A 13962-nucleotide genomic window follows, 5' to 3' on the forward strand; every position below is an offset into this window, starting at 1 on the left:
GGTTACATTTTTGAGCATTATATAATCCTTCCCCTGAGACACATCATTAAGAATGAAAAAAAATTTTCTTTTTTTCTCCCAAAATACACATTAATAATTCAAAACTTTTTCAAGCCAAAGATGGGTATGCACTATGGACAGCGAGTGGCCTACTATGACAGGAGAAAGAGCAGAAGTAGTAATCAGTATTTTTAATTTCTTCATTTGGCAGAGTGAGGGATAGAGCTGACAGTTGGTAAGATTTTATTAAAAATATATCTGGCTCTATTGATCTGTATAAAGAAATTTGCCCAGAGTTAAATTACCTTATCATATAGCAAGTGGAAATTTCATAGTAGGGCAGAAATGCCTTGAATTTACCAGATGGGGAAGCTCTAGTGGGTCTTGTTTCTCTATGTGAAATAATTTCCTTCTACATTTTACCTTCAGCTAAAGCAAGTTTTGGGACTATTTTAGGAAGTTTTTGTTGTTCTTTGCCATGTTGTGTGCCTATGGAAGCAACAACCACATGGTTTGAAGTGCAGTTTGAGCAAGTAACTGATTCATGTGACTGTGCTGCATGGGGTTCTGTATTCTGTGGAAAAAAGTAGTTGTTTTAGTTTTCAGCTTTTAGTAATGTTTCTCTTTTATAAAATTCTGTTTATTTTCTGAGTGACTTCTCTGGCTCTGTTTTATGTGAATATAATATCATTCCACTGGAAAGAAGGCCCAAAAGCTCAAGGTTTTGTGGCCAGTCCTGCCTCCCTTACTCAATGGGACGTTATCTAATTTAAGTTGTTAAGCCCTCAGATATTCCATGAGAACATTTTACTTTATCTAACAAAAACTGTTGTTGAAGGAGATTCTCAGAGTCTCTCAGAAGGATATGCCTCTGGTGCTGCATTTTCTTATTCTTTGGAGTTGGTTCCTCTCTTAAGAAGAAGAGACTCTGGGGAAACTCTTATCGTAGGAAATCAGCAAGGAAAGAATTCTCTGAAAGAGTCAGCTAAGTATTTTCACAAAAACATGTGTTGTGTATCTTTCATGTGCTAATCCAGAGCTCCATCTGAGATAACCCTGCTCAGCACAGCTGTTGCAAAAAGCAGCAGGAGAGGTTTCCATTGGGAATTCTTCTGCAAAGGCCCAGCATCAAGAGTCCTGCCTTGTTCAGCAAGGACATGATGTCTGGGGAGCAGCTTTTAGTTAATATTCAACTCAATATTCTACTCAACTCTTCTAAAAATATTTAATGTATTAACACAGCCTTGTAAATTGTGTTTTAAGAAACATGCATGGGAAAAAAAATCTAATCTTTTTTCCTCTTTTCAGCCTGAAATGTTTCAGTATGAAAAATGTAAAAGATTTCCATATGTAGGCTTTAATGCATTAGAGCTTTGAATGTCTTTGTTGGATTTGTTATTCTAGAAAGGAAGGCTATTGAAAATGCAATATCCTACATATTTGCAGTGTCAGTGTGCCTAGAAATTATGCATGCCATGCACTTGAAATTCATTGCCTTTGCATTACACCCTCTTTATTCTCACCAAAGCTGGTTTTTATATTTATAAATCTCACCTTTGAACTGCTTGATAGTTTGTTTTTTGTAATGTACATAATTTTCCCTATTATCTATGTATTGCCCTGCCATCTTTCTTATCATTTATGTTTTTCCTGCATTATAATACTGGGGTGGACAGTGGTGGAAAAGGCAATAGCTCTAATTGAGGTAAATTCTGAAGTTTCCATTTACCTCAATTACCTGGTTAGCAAAGTACCAATTTCAGTTAGAGTTGATCTAATGTTAGACAACAGCAAACAGTTTATAATTAGTTGCAGCATAAGCATTTTGTTCTCTTATAGAAAGGAAAGAAATCTTTATACAACTCTGAAGACTTTAAACTTTGTCAGTGAGAATCTCTAAAAATGGGGAGTGAATACAAACTTGCAGGACATAAGCACCAATTCATGTTTTCTTCTTTTTTCCAAACCATTTACATCTTTGCAAAAGATAGCCTTAAAAAAATATATATACCACGTAAACAGGGAAAACAGCACTTTATTATATAAAACTGGAGATATATTCTGCCTAACAACTGATTAAAAATCATCTTCCTTCTGATAATGCATTAAAATAAAATTGTGTTGCAATTATTAGGAAAGGGAATAAAATGGCTCCAATTAAATCCCCAAAGTACCTTAAATTAAGCAATTGAGTTTTTTGAAGGAAATCAGCCTGATTTTTTTGTATGAACTAGGAAATTATGACCATCAAAAGACTATTAAAAATCATCTTCTGGACTGTTTCCCTGAAGGAAGGAATGCCTTCATTTTACTGGGTTTTTTATGAGTCTCTGTCTTCCTCAGCAAAAGCGAAAAAAACCCCGAAAATATTTCCCCATGTTTACTTAGTATCTTCTGCTACTTTAAATGTAAATGTAGTAGATGCTATTTTTATAACACACTATATTTTATTTCTATGACTAGTTGTTAACATCTATTTCCTTCTTTTATGAGGCCATAGGTGCAATCTTAAGGAGCTGATTCTCACGCATTAGAAATGAGTTTGTGCTATATACATAATTTTTCCCATTCATGAAACTTACATTCAGTACTTTCCAATTTCTGTGATTCATTCAAGGCAACTCTGCCACGTGAAGTACCAAAATGGGAATAATTAATCCACAAGAGTAAATAAATCTACACATCTCATATAAACGCCTAGATTTTCATCATGCAGCAGAAATAAGTATTTAAAAGGAATTGTACCAAGGAAATGTTTGTTTACAATGACAGCTATAATATAGTTGCAATAATTTGACTTTTTTAAGATGTCCTATTTCAGGAGAAAGCCTTTTAAGTCTCAAAATATCTTTTTGATGTCAGTTGTACCAGAATAATGCTTTTATTCTATGTTACTGCTCCTACTATGAGATCCAAATGCATTATCAGAAACCAAGCAAAATACTGCACTTAGGTGTTTCTCTAGGTCCCTTGTTCTAATTCAAAAGGATGAAAGGCCATGGGTAGGGGAGGCAGGCAGACAGAAAAATGTGACTACATGGAAGGATAGTGCTTCAGGTCTGCTCCCAGAAGACAGTACCACTAATGATCTTTTCTTAAATAAAGCTGTCCTACTTTCCTTCTAGTGGAAAATTCCAGCAATAACTAACAGAAAATCCCATGAAGATTAATCTTGTATATGTTGCTGAAATGCCTTAGCACATCGAAAAATGGAATTATGATGAGATTAGAGATATTAACAGAGCTTCAAGCTTTGTCAGGTTCTCAGCTGGAAACCATTTAAATCACTAATTGAAAATTAGTAAACTTGGAACAGAAAGCATCTACTTAAATACTATTTAACACATTTTGTCATTTTAAATATAGCAAGACTGTTCTTAGAATCTTGTGATGTTGCAAAGGAAAATAATGCAGTAAATTCTCTTCCATGAATTTGCACAACATTTGCATGAATGTGTAAGGGAACAATAAACCCTATTAACTCACTGACAACTCCATGAAGTCTCATGATGGTTTTTCTCCACTAGCTAAAATGACCCACTGCTTGAATATTTGAGGGTCTTTTTCTCTCCTCCCTTTCCCATTGTTTTTATGTGGCTGTCAAGTTCTATACTTGTGCAAAACCCATCTACTCCTTGTTTTGGAGAAGCCAAAAAGCATTTCTTCCATAAACATGATTGAGAGCAGAGTCTAAAGTCTCATTGAGATCAAGGGGAAGTCAGTATTTTAGTTTGGGTACAGAATTTTAGTATTCTTTTTGGGTCAATGCAGCACTCAGGTGGCCAAGGGAGATGTCAGCTTTGTGACCTCTCATGACTGATGGCAACCAGAAAGAGATGTTCTGCTCCCTTGGCCTGAGAGGTTTTGCTTCATGGCATTGTACCACATGTAAAACCTGGAAAAGAAAGCAAAAGAATCATTGAATCATTTGAACTTTATCTTCCCCTTTGGGTGTGTCTTTAAGTCTGAAAAGCATTTGCTTTCATAATTATGTGAAACAGCTATATGCTATGGTAAATAGATGCAAAACCAGAAGCACTAATTGCTTACTAAGTCAAGTCAAATGGAAACCAAAATCCCACCTAAAGTTTCCTCATTTTCTAGAATCAAATCCAGATAGAGAATCTGGGATAAAAATGCCTCTGTATCCAGTTACCTTGTTAGTTATTCTGCAGCCTTTCTTTTTCTGGGCAAGTAACAGGGAATAGAACTTCATCTGTCTGTCTCCTATTATTCTGAGGCTCTGGGTAGAATTAATTTTGTATGGCACAGAAATATTTTCTTTATGCTTATGAACCATTACAACAAGGCAGAGGTTTAAGATGGTTTCTATCAGTGCTAAGACCTCAAGTAGGGTGAATATAAAGCATAACTGCAATAACATCTTTATTCCAACTGCTAAATGATTATGGTGTAGAAGGACCTAACAGCCAGTGCTGCCCATGTCTGAATGGAATCATTGAAATTACAATATAAATAGTTCCATGACTTTTAAGTGTTTATACCTACTCTTACATCTGCTTTATAGGAAAAATTTCACAGTCTGGCAGGTCTCTGGATCTATATACAGTACTTAAAATTGTAATTGAATCCAGAGAGCAACACCTTGAAATTTGCTGGATTTCGATTTGGTTTCATAATGGAATACTAGATTTGCAGGCAGTAATAATCAGTTAATAGCTCCTTAATTATGTGGGACTTTCATGCATACCTTTACAGGATCAGTATTTATGGTACATTTAATAATATATGGCTTTCTTAAATATTTAAGAAAATACTTGGTCATTCCTGGTGAGAACTGGTCACTTGGTCACTAAAGCTCTTAATATCAATCCACTCATTAATATTAGAGATCTATGAAACAAATATTTACATTTAATTGTTCTGCCCTTTCTTTTCTGACTAGAAACCTATTTAGTGAGTTTATTTATTGATCCACAATCTATTGGCTTCAACTGTTGTATATAAGAAATAAATGTCTGAGCTTTGGGTATATGTAAAAATCCTCAAACATTTAATTTCTGCCATAGGACAGGAGAGGAAGCTTTTCTTAACTTCTTTTAGCAAAGGAAGATGAAAACATGGCATGAAAACTAAAGAAATTAACGGGTGCTGAGAACAGGCTACAAGGCAATGGGTGGCTGCATTGTGGCACTGCAGTGGTGGCAAACCATCTTTCTCTTCATGTCTGCCATCCACAGGTTACAAACCTTTCTGCAGACCCTTAACCAAGTCTGCAGCTTAGGAATGAGGCAAAGTTGGCAACATGGAGCATTTGTACAGCAAATTGAATGTCTCATGTGCAGTCCTGTCTGGATGTTATTAAACTGAGTTTCTTTCTGAAAAGGCTGACGTACTTTGGAGGCAGATGCCATTACTGCTACACAAACCTGGTGCTTTATTACTGCTTATCTCAAGAACAAAAGAAGGTCCAGACACTTTATAGGCCTTTCAAGCTATGATGTAACTTATATTAATTACTTACCTTTTTAGGCACTCCTACAGTATGATAAAAGATGGGGTATGAGATCAAACAGAAGTTTTTGATTTCAGGATAAAAAGAAACAACTCATCACAGCTAGATTCCTGCCTCAAGTGTGATTTCATTTTGAGAAAAAAAAAAGTTTTAAAACGGTTTCATTTTGCCTTATTACTTCTCCTCTTAGAGAGAAAAATAGGTGGGTAGGTCCTCTTTCAGTGAATATATTTTTTTTTTTTTGGTCAAAACTACCATAACGATTTCTACAAATTTGTCACTAGTGTTTTTACTTGCATTCTTTTATGTGACACTCAGAGCACTTAAGACCTCTTTTTCAGTCACTTGTCAATTTAATTTGCCACAAAGAAACTTCCCCTGCAGTGTTTAAATTGAAACAAATGGAGAGATGTTTTTTGTGAAGATAAAGGTAATTAAATATTATCCTCAGGGTATATATGGATTGCCAGAGGAAGGATTACTGCTTCTTGTATACAGTCACTTGTTGGCTAGAATCATGGAGGGGCTAATGCTTTCTGAATGTTTGAAGACTTTTAGATGGAATGATAATTTATACCCATTGAAAATGCATCTTCAAAGTGCCCTTGCTGTGCTAATATTTGTAATATAATCAGAAATAGATACAAGAGTGAATTAGCCATGAGTCATACAGAACACCTTATAAATAAGGGACAGTCTAAATGGAGAATAATCCACAATTTGAAATAGATTATCCCAAGCACTCTTTGGGAACTCATGAGTGTCAGTAATAAAAAAATGATTCCTTTTCCTTGTAAAAAAGAAGATAACTTTTATGTAGTATGTAGACATAGAGAGATCCAAAATTTGAGATAGAATAGGTGTCCATTAAACGTGCCTAGATGACTACAAGCAATCACTACTTGCCTCTGGCATAAAACTCCTTGTGGCTGAAATGTTTGGCTGATGGCCATTATTAACAAGAGAGACCAAAACATAAGAAGTAAATATCATAATAAGAAGCTGATATAGTATGGATTCTGTGTACTAAACAAACCCCAAACAACCAAACCTTCTAATATTTTATACGCTGTAAGGTCTTAATTTTTCAAAATTATCATGCCAGAAAGAAGACAGTTAAAGTGGGCATAGTAATTGCACAAATATGCCCATTTTGTTCTGTGGACTATTTCTATTCCTGAGGTAATGTTTTTTGTGAAGAATTGTGTCATCTGCTTAAGGAAGTGGTGAGATCATTTATTTCTTGAAGTTCTTTAACAGCATAATAAAAATTGTATTTTAGTTTGTGTGGTTTAAACTGAGAAATGCTGCAGTTATCATTAAAAGCCAGGATTCAGTTTATAGACAGTTTTTAATTCTCTTTATAATGTATGCATCTTCTTAAACATTACAGACAGAAAAGAGATGTTGAAGTTTGTCAGAGCTGTTCGATTTTAGATGAGTATTAACAGTCTCTGTAAAATACCAAGAATGTTTATTGTTGGTTGTGGGTGATCCATCACCAAAAAGGTGACCATAGCTGCATATATAAAACCCATTTGGTTGCATTGGACAATAAAGGGATAATACAGTACTCCAAACAATTATTTTTGATTAATATAATTTTAAAAAATAAGTATAGATAGTAAAAAAAAAAAAAGGTAAGGTTGTGTTGGATTGAATGTCTTCCTAAATTCCCTGTTTAGAGTTGCCTTTTAGAAAGAGTTGAAACAATGTGGTTCTATATTAAATGTTACATTACAGCCAAGAACCATGGTGAAAACTAAGTTGGTGCAAGAGATAGAACTAGAGTTATGTTCACTCATCTCTGGTTCCTGCACTAATAGCCTGAAATTAGGATATAATAGATCTGCAAACTTGTTTAATAGATATTTTCTGATCTGTAGAGCAGAAATTACAAAGTTAAAATTTTCACTGACTTTACAGACAGGGAAGAGTGAAAAATTCACGTGTATTTTTGGAGTAAGTTTTAAAAAATTGTACTTACGATGCCCTGTTATAACCCTATTTTTTTAAATGTAATATTAAGCTTGAGTCAAAACCAGTATTGTGTAGTGGATGAGCTCTTTAATAGGATTAAAGATCTTTTTGAAGACTAAGAGGAATGGCCCCAGTTTGATGTAGGAGTACGAGTAGAGGAGACAGTGCAATCACGAGGCTTGAACAGGAAAATGGGTTATAGCAGCTCTCCTGACCAATAGGTCAGATTCCTTCTTCTGGTGAGGTACAGCAATTCCAACAGCCTGTAAGCAGCTGGTAAGTACCCTGGAAAACTAAGGACCACACCAAAAAAATGACAGTTTTCAGACTTTTTGTTCTGAGTTCTGAGTTACATTTCTACCTTGTTTGTATGTTCCATTCTTAGTTCACTCCTGGATCATTTTTCCCTTAATGAAATCTTCATACACTCCTATTTTCTGTAACTCTCACTGTATTAAAATAAGCCATAGTGTGTTGTTTCATTACACAGGGAAACTTTAACTTCTGTTGGATATTTACATTAAGTTGAGAAGGTTGGTAAATTGCATGTTTAAATATCAAATCTCAGGAGATGTTTGGAGAGGGAATGTTACAAAGAGAGGAAGTTAAATGTTTGGTATAGTATTCTCTTGCTGGCATCCCATTACATACAGCAAATGGTATTTCTTGCTCATTTTACTCTGAGAGGCCAAATTCTGCTGGTTTGGAAGTACAACAGACGTTGTTTATATGAAATTATTATTCATATATACCATTTTCCCAGAGTACCTCTGTTATCCTTCGTGGTGTCTGGCTGTGGAACAATCCCTCAATGCATGCACATATATCAAGGCAGTAGGAGAGATTCATTCCATGCAGGGGCTCATATATGTCTAGTTTAGTATTCATTTCAGTGAAATGCTTACATATGTGAGTTATTACATCCCTGCTAACCAAAGCAACGTATTCAGGCGTACATTAAAGAGCTTTACTGAATTAAGAACTAAACAAGTTATCCAAACAATCCCATCTTTAGAACTCTGTTGTGGGTCTGCTGATTCTTTCTGAGTGGTTGAATCTTTAACTTTGTTAGTGGTTAGGCATTTTATAGAATACCCATTTGAAGAGCACGGTTTGTTTATCTCACTGTATTTATACCTACTTTTTCTAAACTGGCATAACAGCATTAGCTGCATTCTGAGACTTCTGCAAAACACGGGAGCCTCTGTAGACTTAACTTTTGTGTTCTGTTCCCATGTGCAGACATCTGCTGCAAAACTGATAAAAACCTATTCTTTTCTATGAGGTTCTAAATTCCATCATCCCATAATCCTCTCTTCTACCCTTACCATCATTGTTTCTATGCAGAACTGACAGAATGGTATTTGCACATCTGAATAAATATGTTCTCTTTCTGTGGGATGCCATTTGTGCACTGACTTCTCTTAAGATTTCAGTTCAGTCACAGAGGTTTCCCCTTACAAGTTCTTGAGACCTTTTTGCTGGATCTTAACACTGAAGCTGAGTTTAGTGCATTGTTAGAAGACAGAAGTCCTTGTTCTGCCATCTTATGCCATTAGACATATCTCAAGAGAACACAAAGGATTTTGAATAATCCAGGACTTATTATTGAAGAAGGCTTTAAAATCCATTGTAGTAGTGAAGTGTAAATGCCAATGACTGCTGATCAGCATGTTATTATGAGAACAGGAGCAGCTATAAATATTTATAAAAACATTTTGAAATATGTGTTATATGGAGGTTCATAAAACAGAACACCTACAGAGCCTGGACAATTCAAGACAGAAGCCACTTAAGGGTTTGTTTTCCTGGAAAAAGGTTTCCTTCTCAAATTGTTCAGTCAAGCTCCTTAGCTCATGCTTTTATAGGATCTGGAAATATTCAGCAACTTCTGGTATTGTTTTTATGTTCGCATCACCTATTTTAAAAATAAGCAGAAACAAGTTATGCCTGTGTCAGGGAAAATGCCACAAACACCCTTAGAAAGATAACTACTCTTGGTTGTCATGATGCATAAAGGAAAATTTGGAAGTTTGCATGAATGGAGACAACAGACAAATATTCTAGGCAAGCTGGGCAATCCTCTTGGCAAGAATAAAATATGATGGTGTGTTAAAAAAAAGTAATTTTTCTAAGAGTTTTAAATCAAATGATTCAGTATTTCAGCCTCTGATGAAGGAGAATTCTTTGGGGTTTTAATAATGTCTAAGGTAGTATTGGATATTGTCTGTTTCTGTGCTTTTTAGCCGGTTTAATAATACAAGATAGTAGTGCAACCATGAAGAAGGTTTACCAAGAATAAAAATCAAAAGTCAGAACAATACTGCCCTTTCAATGAATCATATTTCAGTCTAAATCTTTATTGCTAAAAAAAGCAAAATAAAAAATTCCTAGGCATTTTGTCTATTCTGTTAACTTAATCTCCAAGAGTGCAATTAACTGAGTATACAGTTTTTGAGTTTGCTCATCTTGTGAAGAAGAAATGGCTGAATTTTTCATAAAATGAGAGTTTTGTCCAAATACTGAAACATCTGTGGTAGGGATGGGTGAAAACTGTAAACATTTGCTTTGGCTAAGTTTGCATCACGTTAGGGGGCGAGTTTTCATAAAATATTCATGCTACCAAGTTTTATAGGCGCAAAAATTCATGGAAAATTAATTTCATCCTGTGTGCAAAAGTGACTCTGGTTAGACTATTTTTCTCTCCATCCATTTCTTGTCACTTTGAATTGAAAAATAGTTCCTTATCAGCCCCTAGTTTGTGGCAGCACCACCAGTGAAACCTTTTTGCAGTCGTACAATACTATGTGTTCAGCTCTCCTGCAAGAACTTCTTTAGAAAATGCCTCTAAGTAGAGATCAATAGTAGTTTTCTCTTTGTCTCTCACACAGGGGGCAATATTTGCCAAGACAAAAGATCCCGTTAGCTGCCTTGCGAAATGAGTTTTTGTTTTCTTTGCTGGAGATAGTTTCTAGCACTGTCTTGTGTGTTATTCAGTACAATCCTGTCAAAATGGGAGTTATGTTCTATTCTGGGGCTGTGTCTCTGACTTATCACTGATTCCATGATGAGTAGTACTCACAGTATTTATAAAGCCAATGGAACTGTTTAGAATTTTTTTGAAAAGCGTGACAGAACTCGGTCCATGACTGAAACTTAGCTTACAAATGATTTAAACAAAAAATTATGTCAGCATAATTCTAATACCTATGACAATAATTCGTAAAAAAAATATTTTGATACATTTAAGCAACCAACCCCAAATTTGTAGAAAATATTCAAGTGTGTACCCAAAGAGCACAAGAAAACTGTGAGTACAGAGTTTTTAGCACCATATCTGATAATACTGAATTTTTGGCTAAAAATTTTACTGGCTAAGTACATTTTGACATATGGCACCCCATTTTGAAACAAACTGTTTTATTTTGGCTGACCTAAATTCTCCTTAAAAGGCCACGTATGGAAACTAGAGATGAGCCAGACATCTGAGGATGCCTTTGTGGTATGTCATGTTTGTGCCATTTCACACAGAAAAATGCACTTGGCTCTTAATTTGTGTGCAGCAGGCAATAATTAATAAGCCATTGGACCATCAATATAATTGGTGGGTGCTTCCCTATGGTTTTAACAGCGTTATATACAATAATCAGTTGTATGCAAAGGTGAGTACAAAATGAAGTCTTTGTGCTCTGCTTGCATTAGCAATAGGTAATAATAAATACAGTTTTCAAAATCATAGTTTGGTTCATTACAAAATTCTCACATACCTTCCCCAAGTGAGGAGACATGGCTAGACTGAGGTCAGGCAATTTTTGGTCACATAGCAGCAGGGATGTATGGAATGTCTTTTCATCCCCCTGCCCCTTCACAGCCCTCACAAAAGTAGCTCAAAATGATCTCTTCCCCCAGGCAAGCAGATGACAGTCATTAATCATTGGCAACCAGTCAGAACATACTTCTAGGCTGACAAATACTGAACCTTTAAGGGCATTAAAATTCCTTAATTCCTTTCCTGAGTCCCTCCATCAAACTCCTGAATCCACTGAGGGAACTCTGACAAAAATTTTGCCACTCCGCACCAGAGCCACTTTCAGATGTGCTCTTCCAGAGACTCACTTACATAACTACTAAGAATTATCTTTAAGGATAACTGGTTAGCAGGGATGGACAGGATCTGTGCACAATGTAGACCACAGGGACTTTCAGGAAAAGGAGAGGAATTCAGCACAAAAGTGCTCATGTTGTATAAATAACCACAGCTGCTTTTGCTGAGGAGGGGGAAAATAGTTGAACTTGAGCTCAGCTCTAAGGGTTGTAATGTTGCCATATTGCATGCATTTTCAAAACTTCATAATTCATTAGAAAACTGTCCATCATTTAGTGAGAAATGGATGAGTAAACACCTGGTTTAGTTATGGTTTATTGTGCTGCTTTTGAAATGTTGGAACATTTAATAGCCATAACAGGAGTATTAGTGTAAAGGAAGCTGCACAGGTATTTTACAAATACCTGTAATGAACTTAATGTTCTTTTATATACATACAAATATTAATGTACAGATCTAGCCTTTCCAAAAGATAGTGGCTCAACCAAAGAGGTGCATTTTCCTCCTTTCTCCAAAGTGATTACTAAATGGGTTGTTGAGTGGCAAAAGAGCCTGGTGTTCACTCCCCCATTAATGTTTAATCAAGTGTTACCAGCACTACAGTATCTAACATGATCCAGAGCTGGTTACAGTAGCCGTGCAAGTACAAAGTGTAGCTGCCCTCTGAGTGAGGCTGGACTATGAAATTAGAAGCATGGGCAAGATTACCATGCCATCATGCGCAGGTATTTTCCTCAATTTTTTTTTCTCCAATTATTTTGCTGATCTAATAGTAAAAAGTTCTATGTGGGTTTAATTTTCTGTGTAGGACTGCTCAGACTGTGATGTATTTCCCACTAGAGAAGTTTCTTTTGTGGCATAGGTTCTTGCAATAGTTTTCTGAAAAAGCATTCTTAAAAGAGACTTTTGAGAATTAGTCTACACTGTGCATGTTTGTCTCTAAGTTTTGGAAGAGGTACATGAAAACTTAGTATGATTTTAGAAGGAACTTTTGTACAACAGTGTAATTTTATAGCTGGATGTTTTCATTTATTCTCCAATGTGTTGACTGAGTGTAAACATAACGTGTTACATTCTTCATGAATGTGCAGAAGAGTCTTTACCATGGGTGCAGATTTGGACCCAGTTTTAAGTTGTGCCATGTTTTTGTTATTTTTGTTGGTGTTATTTTGGGTTTTGTTATTGTTGTTACTTTCTTTTTGTTGTTTGTTTTGGCTGTTGTTTGCTCCATTGCTTTAACTGTCTGATGAATCTGTAACTGATAGAAACACAGAATCCTAAGGGCTGGACTGTGAGAGCCTCTCCAACTCCTGATCCCACGTTAGAAGCCCTTTGTCAATGGAATATTAAATTGTTCCTGTATTGCTAAGTGCTCTGTACATGCTCTCAGTGTGGATTAGGTAGCTGATGTATTCTGTTCAAATAATGCCTGTGCTTCATGACAGACACAAACAAGCAGTTCTAGTGTTTCTTTGACACTTGTTTGTTGTCATAAACAGTTGTAATATTTTAGGAGTGTTGTACTGTGCTAATTACAAAAGTAGGCGAGATCCTATGATACAAATAAAAATGTAAGAGAATCTGGACTGCCTCACAAAATGTAGGGGTTAAAAAATCTAGAACACCCAGAAGTTGGACAAGGAATTGTCTCCCTTCAAGATAACTTGAGTCTTAAGGTTCCTTATCCTATGATTTATAAGTCTGGATCATAATCTCAGCATTAAATAGAATCTGAGAGATGCTGATATTTTATCATATTTATCAATTCCACTGCATTTCACCTGTCAGCACTGAACAAATCTCAGGAAAAAACAGAAGAGATTCTTTTATGTAAACCTGTCATAGGCAAATCTCTTACATTTTTCCCCCTAACTGCCACAGTCAGTGCTGCTTGTAAGACAGAAGCTGTTAATAAATTAGGCCCCGAGCCTCTTGATGGCAGTGTATTTCCTTCTTGAGTTCATAGGCTTTACAGAACATTTATGTCTCATTACAGCCACTACAGCGGTTTATGCCCTAATAAATCAAGGGAGCTTTGCAGAGATGATCTTGACAGTAATGAATCTTTCTGTTGGCATTTCCACTTCGCAGACACAAATAATGAAGCAAAACTGCCCCATCTGGCCACTCAGTAAGAGTCAAATCACAGTGGGAAGCTGTTTTCTCAAGCATGACAAAGGTCATTGTGTGCAGCAGGAGTGAGGGATAGCAGGTTGTGCCGTGAGTGACAGTGCAGGATGAAGCCATTTGTGAGCTTTTATCATTATAATTACATTTGTTAGCCGCGCTGCCAAACTCAACCCGCCCTTCCACCAAGTCTGTGTGCTCTTGCATCAAAAGCTGCCTGAACTGATTCCTGCAGCTTGTCTGGAGAGGGGCTGGTTGGGTATTGCACAGGGAT

The 13962-nt window shown here is 36.0% G+C and overlaps 1 protein-coding gene across 1 annotated transcript in view; it reads left to right on the top strand.

The window, feature by feature from the left end:
• The window catches only part of CACNA2D3 (calcium voltage-gated channel auxiliary subunit alpha2delta 3), a 385100-nt gene that overhangs the window by 196069 nt on the left and 175069 nt on the right, over nt 1–13962 (top strand). The gene's annotated exons all lie outside the window — the stretch shown is intronic.

Source organism: Geospiza fortis, unplaced genomic scaffold (genome assembly GCF_000277835.1).
Source record: "Geospiza fortis unplaced genomic scaffold, GeoFor_1.0 scaffold78, whole genome shotgun sequence".
Taxonomy (NCBI): Eukaryota; Metazoa; Chordata; class Aves; order Passeriformes; family Thraupidae; genus Geospiza; species Geospiza fortis.